Below are 7,826 nucleotides of genomic sequence, written 5' to 3'. Positions count from 1 at the left end.
TCTGCTCTTCTCAATCTATACCTTCTCTCTTGGCAAACTAATCAGCTCTTTCGGATTTCAGTATCACTTGTATGCTGATGATACTCAAATCTATCTATCAACCCCAGAGTTGTCACCAGTGGTTTTGGGTCGAGTTTCTGATTGTCTCTCTGCCATCTCATCTTGGATGTCTTGTCTCCAACTTAAACTCAATATTTCCAAAACGGAATTACTTATATTCCCGCCAACTAAGAACAGTTACCATCCTGACATCTCCATCGCTGTTGACAACTCGATAATCTACCCCTACTCCACAAGCTCGTTGCTTAGGGGTCATCCTCGACTCTGAACTGTCCTTTCTTCCCCACATTCAATCTGTCTCCAAATCATGTTACATGCATCTAAAAAACATATCCAAAATACGACCCTATCTCACACAAGACACTACCAAATCTCTTATCCATGCACTTATCACATCCCGCATTGATTATTGCAATAGTCTCCTAACTTGTCTTCCCAAGAACAGACTCTCACCACTGCAATCAATGTTAAATGCCGCTGCTAGGCTGTTCTTCCTTGCAAGACGCTCATCGTCTGCTGATCCGCTCTGCCAGTCCCTCCATTGGTTGCCTGTATATTACCGTATTCAATATAAAACACTTCTACTTGCTTATAAAGCTATTAACCATACTGCACCAGCATATATCTCTGCACTTATAACAAAATATCTCCCATCTCAACCACTACGCTCTACACAAGATCTGCGTCTCTCTTCTGCACGGATCACTAGCTCCCATTCATTATTACAGGACTTTTATCGGGCTGCTCCCATCCTATGGAATGCCCTTCCACGCACATTAAGACTCTCCACCAGTCTCCAAACTTTCAAGCGTTCCCTGAAAACTCACCTCTTCAGGCAAGTCCATCATATTTAAGTTCTACATGCATAACCCTCCGAGGCACTTATGTATTATATAGCTTCCTTTCTGGACTTGTAACTGCTATGCTATTACTGGTGCATGTCCTTATGTTTCCCCCCTATATCCCTATAGATTGTAAGCTTGCAGCAGGGCCCTCCTACCTCCAAGTCTGTCTGTTGTTACCCAGTTTGTTTTATTGTAAAGCGCAGCGGAATCTGCTGCGCTATATAAGAAACTGTAAATAAATAAATAAATAAAAAGACAAGAATGTTATGTATTATTTTGGGCTGTGTTAAAGAGGTCTTATGGGACTGTAGGAATGTTTTTATTTTTAAGAAAGATAAAATATAGGTAGGAGATGCCATTAGGATGTTGTTAGGGAAGCTATATTTGTGTTATTTGTGGTAGAAATAGTATGGGAAGGTGGGAGATGATGCTGAAGGTATTTGGAAAGTAAAGAAACTGAAGGATTTTGTGGTTTTGTGAGGGAAGTTTTGTAAGGATGTTGTGTATTATGTTTGTGAATATTTTTGTGTTTATATATACTTTTGTTTCAAAGAAATGTTATCACTATGACGAGTAAGTCAGAGGGCTATTGAGATGGAGATTCCCCTTTGGGGAAGACTGTTCCTGACTGATTTTCTGAGTGATTAAAAAAAAAATCTGTTCTTATCAGTTTAAGATCTGATATGCCCCCTATCTGGGGGCCATATATTAAATGGATTTTTAGAACCGGGAGATGGAAGAAGAGCTTGCTCTGTCCACTCCATGCATTGACCTGGTATTGCAGTACTTCCAGGACCGGTGCACCTTTCCTAATCTGTCATCCAAAAATAGACTATTGCTATCCTTCAAATGTGCCTTTCTGCATCCATAATACTTTCTTTTTGTAGCAAATTTCATGTGTACCTTCTTCAATTGCTTTGCAGCACCTTTTTTTATTTGCAAATGCATACATTTTTTATTTTGAACTGTTGTGCATAAATATTTGGAAAGCTGGCCGACAGTGTATCATTTGATGTCTACTTCTTGTCTCCCTTATTTTTACTTCCAGGAATCAAGCTGATTTGATGGTTTGGGGCATTCTAAGGCCAAATTCCGCATGTGTGGCCTACCTAAATAAGCTGAAGCCTGCCTACATTAAATAGCTTAGTGGCCCGCAGCGACCTCCCAAAATAACTGGGAACACTTCCTCACTAACCTGCTAACTTACTAAAGCAAAATCCTACTTAATCACACCATTTGAAATTTTGGACCCCTTCACAATTTTAAAAGGAAAATTTTTTTGGGATCCTAAAACCTGCCCCTTTTGAACAGGAGATTTTGAAAATGTCTTACCTTTGCACTTTGGACCAAGATTTTGCCCGCCACCTCCCAAAAACAATGTTCATCCAGACTGCTAGGCTAGCACAGGACTGTCTGCCTGGCCTGCTGGCAGCTTGTGATGTTCTAGTGGGCAGCTTGTCCAGTGGACTGTCTTCTGCTGCTAATTGACTAAGCAGGCAAGCCTGCAATCCACCTGATGGCCAGACCAACTATGACTGCACTGCAGCTGATAGATGCAGGCAGACAGGCAGGCTAGCATGCATGCAAGCAGAAAAGGAGCTAAAAACAAAAGCTGTCTGCCAGGAGGCTAATGGGTGTGCACACATGCCAACAGCAGAGGTGGAGCTCGTGTCAACAACAGAGGCGGAGCTCATGTTAACAGCAGAGGTGGGGCATTCAGACTAACTCTGCTACCAATAAATAAAGGCTGGAGTGTGCCCGCTTGTCTCTTAGGCAGGCCCAGGGGTGTGCAGGAGTGCAAGTTTTGGTAGGCCTAGGCCACCTAGCTAGCAATCAAGCAAGCATGCATGCATCCAAGCAAGCAGGCAGGCAGGCAGCTAGCTAGATTTGGGCTGCTCACTGTGTGGTGTCCATGGTGCTGATCTCCACAAGTATGTGTCCCCAAAATTTGAGTGCCGTGCTTTGCTCAATCCCCATTCGGGTTATCGCTTCTCGGCCTTTTGGCTCAGACCGAAGTTCATTGCTAAGGTCTGGGCCGGGGTCTTTCAGTGTCCTCCTTGTGGGGAGCCCTTGGATTTCGGGAAGGGATTGATTTTTGGGATCTTTGGATCTACATTCTGACAGCATGCTGACATACGGAACACTTTTCGGTTGTTGGTGGAAGAAGGACTGAGCATCGCCTGGTTTTTATTGTGAAGTAATTGTTGGAGAAAATTGGGAAAATAGAATTGCAGCAGATGTTTTGCATCCAGGATTTCCCGTTACAGGGTATTTATGACGTGACTTTCATTCATAATGGTATCGGTTTGGATGTGTTTTAAAGGCTTAAGAGGGAGCTAGAAAAGCCTGAATTGAATTTCATCAAAATTATTCCTCTTTATGCTGCTCAGGAGATTACCATCACAGTTCATTTTTATAATCCCTTCACCGATATTGAGCTCGTTAAGAACTTCCTGATGTGCTATTGCTCTTCCCTCAGAGGTGGTGTGAAATTAACAAATCAGTTTTAATGGCAAGATGAGGTTTTTTGCCAAACTCAGGTTTGATCCAGACCGAATCGAAGGTTTGATGCACCCCCAGCCAATTTTACGATTGCTGGCTATAGAGGATTCCTCTTCTATCCAGGTCAGCCGACCTATTGTCGTAAATGTTTTACCTTTGGGCGTGTTAAAGAGGATTGCCCTACAGGGAAGGTTTGCAGAAATTGTTAAGGTGCTGGCCATAAGGCTGGTAGTTGCACACAGCCTAAAGTGTGTGACATATGTGGAAAGCCTGGCCATATGTGTCGGGTGTGTCCTTCTGCAAAAAGATTTGAAATAAGGAGAATGCTTGAGGAGGAAGAGAGGAATAAGAAAATGGAGGAGGAGAGGGAGAAAGTGTCTTATTCTGAGGCACTGAGGCGCAGCTGGGAAAAATATTACACTGACAAGGAAGCGCCTCTGGAGCAGCCTTTAATTGTGGACACAGCCTGTGAACCAAAAGGTGTGGAGGAGATTCAGAAGCCTAAGGCTGAAAAGGCATGCATGGAGGTTGAGGAGCAGCTGAGTGATATGGTGGAAGACATCCGTAGCCCTGAATTGAATAATGATTCAATACGTATTGAATGGGAGGAGTCCAGTGTGGACAATGAAAATGAAGGTGCTGCTGGGTTTGTTGACCCGTAAAGCAGATGGGCAGGTTGAGAGACATGCTAAAAAGGCAAAAATAGAAGATCTGTCTAGTGAGAGCGAGACTATGGATGAGTTAAATCCTAAAATTCCTTTTTTTGTTGCGCTCACCTGCGAACTCTGCTGCGTCATCTGATTTTTTTAGGAGAAGGTGTGGAGGAGAACTTCAAAAGAGACTATGGGTTTTTGTGGGGATCGACAAAGGGATGGGTGAAAACAAAATTCTGGAAGAATAATTTCTTGAAAACCAAAGTCCTGGTTTGGCAAGATAAGTTGTACACAATTATATTTGAAGGTGTCAAGTTGTTTACATGTACTCAAGGTCTTGGTTGGGTTTATGGCTGACATTTTTAAGTCATGACCTTCGAAGTTTTTTTGCGGGTTGCCTCTCTCAATGTGAGAGTGATTAAAAGTAAAGCCAGAAGAATGGCTGTTTTTAAAGAATTATCTAAATTTAAAGTTGATATTTTGTGTTTACAAGAGTGCGGGATTCCTGAAAGGTTCAAATTGATGAGTGGGTATATGAGGAATGTGTATGGTCTGGGTCTGATCTGAAAAAAAAATGATGGGTTGGGACTACTAATTAGAAATAAAGAGGTCAAAATTGTAAGTTCTAGTGTAGTTGAGGGGGGGGGGGTGTATAATAGTTATTCTTAGTTATAGAGGATTGAAGTTTAGAATAGTGTGTGTGTATGGGTCTGCCTGTAAAAAAAGAAAGGTATGAACTTTTTGAGAAGATGAGGTTATTTTTGCCTGGGAGAATCCCTACTTTTGTTTTGGGAAATTTTAATTGTATTATTGATGAGAGATAGGAAGGGGAGAGGGAATGGCAAGATTGATGTTTCCGGGAATTTTTTAAGACAAATAATTGATTTTGTGGATGTAGCAGTGGAACAAATGGGCTAGCCTCCACCTGTAACCTATCGAGCAGATAGGGGTGGGAGTGAATCTAGAATAGACTTTATTTTGATGTCTAAAGATATTAAATGCGTTAATTTTTTCAGCAACAGGTTCCATTTTCAGATCATGAGTGTTTGTTTGGTCATTTTGTTGGAAACTCTGAATGTATGTATGGTAAGGGTAACTGGAAGCTGAATGTGAAGTTATTGGAGGATGTTGATGTTTCTTATTAACACACTTCTAGCTTAGTTTTTCACTTGTGTGCTGCCCTGGGGTGACTTGCTTATGCTGGCCTTTTTGGGGTTCCGCGCCCCAGATCCAAACTTAGTATTAGGGACCCACCAGAAATGAGGTTACCGTGAAGCTGGTTGGTGGGCAAATATTTCTTGGCCAATTGATATACCAAGAACCTCTGTTATTGATTGATTGATTAATAATATGGAGTATGCATCTGCACCACATGTTTTTCTTTGCAGAACTACAAGTCCCAGCATGATAGCACCTCATGTATATTGGGTGTGCATTCTAAGATCCCCCCCCATAGGATGTTGATGTACGAAAGGAGTTTGAGAGATGATATATGTATTGGTGTGAAAGAAAGAATGAGTTTAATGATATTTTGGTATGGTGGGACTGGGTGAAGAGAAGATGAAAGGTTTTTTTCTGAAAAATGGTTATAGGATTGCAGCTCGGAGGTATGAGTCCTTGAATAAAAGGTTGGGTTTTTTGTGTAAAATGAAAGAGAATGGGTATGAAGTTAGTGAGTGCGAGCTGAGATTAAGAAGTGTTTGTATGAAAGGGGTTGCAAGTTTATGTATATGTCTAAAATTGAGTGTATGGAGAAAGATGAAAGGTGCACCAGGCTTATCTTTAAAAAGGTATGTAAGGCAAATAAAGATATGAATGTGGTTTATGATGAGAACTGGTGTGAAGTGAGGGGTAGTGAGTTGATGGGAGTGATTGTAAGATTTTATAAGGAATTATATGGTAAAAAATGAAGTGATAGTTGTATGGAAGAGGATGTTTTGGGTGTATTGGAAAATAAAGTGCCAAGGAAGGATAGTCTTTTGTTATGTAAAGCAGTGTCTGAGGATGAAATAAGACATGTGATTGCAAGTGCTGAACGGAACAAAACGCCTGGGGCAGATGGTTTTCCAGTAGAAATTTATAGTATGTATTGGGAAGTGCTTGGTAAAGATTTGTGTGAAGTGTGTAAGTATATGTTTTTGAATGCAAGGATAAGTGGTTCTATGAAAGAAGGAATTGTTGTGCTTGTGTTAAAAAAAGCTTAGAGGAAGGCACTGGGAAACTTTAGGCCAATTACCCTGTTAAATTCAGATTACAAAATGTATGCAAAGTTATTGGCGAATCGAATCCGTGATGTCATTGGACAGGTAATTGAAGAGGATCAGGTATGCGCAGTCCCAGATAGGAGGATGTCGGATAATCTGGGACTGTTGCGTGATGTAATTAGTGACTGTTTTGGTAGGAAACAGAAGTGTTTGGTGTTAGCATGTAGACTTCGAGAAAGCCTTTGATCATGTGTCTCATGCATATATGTTTCGTGTGTTAGTGAGAATGGGATTTCCGGCTGATTTAGTTAAGTGTATTAGGAGTTTGTATGATGAAGTTAGTAGCAAAATAATGGTGAATGGTGTAGTTAGTGAGAGTGAAGTCAGGGGTAAGACAGGGTTGCCCCATATCCCCGATTGCTTTTATATGTGCAATTGAGACTCTTTTGCAGTTGATACGGAGGGATAAGATGGTACGTGGGGTGGTAGTGCCTGGTAGTGGAGGTAGGAGTGTAAAGGTTTTAAGTTACATTGATGATGTTGTGATTGTGTGTGAGAATGAGTGTGCTTTGAGAAGGGTAAAATTATTGATCTGTTTTTTTTGTTGTGTATCAGCATTTAAAGTTAATTGGAATAAATCAAAATGAAAGAGTTTTGGGGATGGGAGGGATAGGATTGAGGATTTAGAATGTGAGAATGGAAGTTTGAAAGTTTTAGGGGTTAAGTTTGATGAGAGATTGAGTGGTGATGAAAGTTGTGAAGAATGTGCTGGGAAAATTGCGAAAAAGTTGGATTTTTGGAGAATGCGTGAATTGTCATTGACTGCTAAGGTAGTAGTGGTTAAAAATGTTATTGTGCCTATTATTTTGTTTGTTGCGAGTGTGTTTCCTCCTAGTATTAGTTGTATGAGACGATTGAACAGAATTATTTTTCTATTTTTTGGGGGATGTAAAATTGAGAGACTCAAAAGAGAGTATGTGGTGAAAGAGAGGAAAAATAGAGGTATGGGGTTCCCAGATCTTGAAGTTTATCTGGGCCTAAATTATATGGTGTTACGGTTGATCGAAAAAGTAAGTAAATCGGCTTGTATGACAAAATTTATGGCAGGGTGGATGCTTTGTGGATTAGGATGGAGGAAAAGGATATTAACCTTACCAATGGCCTTCAGTTGTCCAGTATGGTATCATGCAGTTGAAAAATTTGTTAAAAAGTATGCCCACTGGACTGTCTTCTGCTGCTAATTGACTAATTGACTAAGCAGGCAAGCCTGCAATCCATCTGATCTAGAGGCAGAATCCACTACAGGAACCAGAACCAAGAGACCCACATGCAACAAGAAATCAACTTTCTTCCCATCTGAAGGGATCTGCCCAGAGGTAAAGGTATTCTGCAATCTGGTATCTAAAGAATTCGACACAATCTGCGAGAATCGACACAAGCACAAAGATAATCACAACATGAACAGCCGAGAATGGGAGGCTCTTAAAAACATTCGGAGCTGGAAGGACGTAGTGATTAAACCATCCGAGAAGGGCGGCAACGTGGTCATCTGGCCAACAGAG

The 7,826-nt window shown here is 41.1% G+C and overlaps 1 non-coding gene across 1 annotated transcript; it reads left to right on the top strand.

Annotated features, from left to right (window-relative positions):
- The first annotated feature begins 1,532 nt into the window (after positions 1–1,532).
- LOC146006049 (U2 spliceosomal RNA) lies at positions 1,533–1,714 on the top strand. Its single transcript, XR_014444094.1, has one exon. It is a non-coding gene; the product is annotated as a U2 spliceosomal RNA (small nuclear RNA).
- Positions 1,715–7,826: the final 6,112 nt, after the last annotated feature.

This window comes from Crinia signifera, chromosome 5, assembly GCF_055691185.1.
Source record: "Crinia signifera chromosome 5, ASM5569118v1, whole genome shotgun sequence".
Classification (NCBI taxonomy): Eukaryota; Metazoa; Chordata; class Amphibia; order Anura; family Myobatrachidae; genus Crinia; species Crinia signifera.
This window is presented reverse-complemented; position numbering and strand designations above follow the sequence as displayed.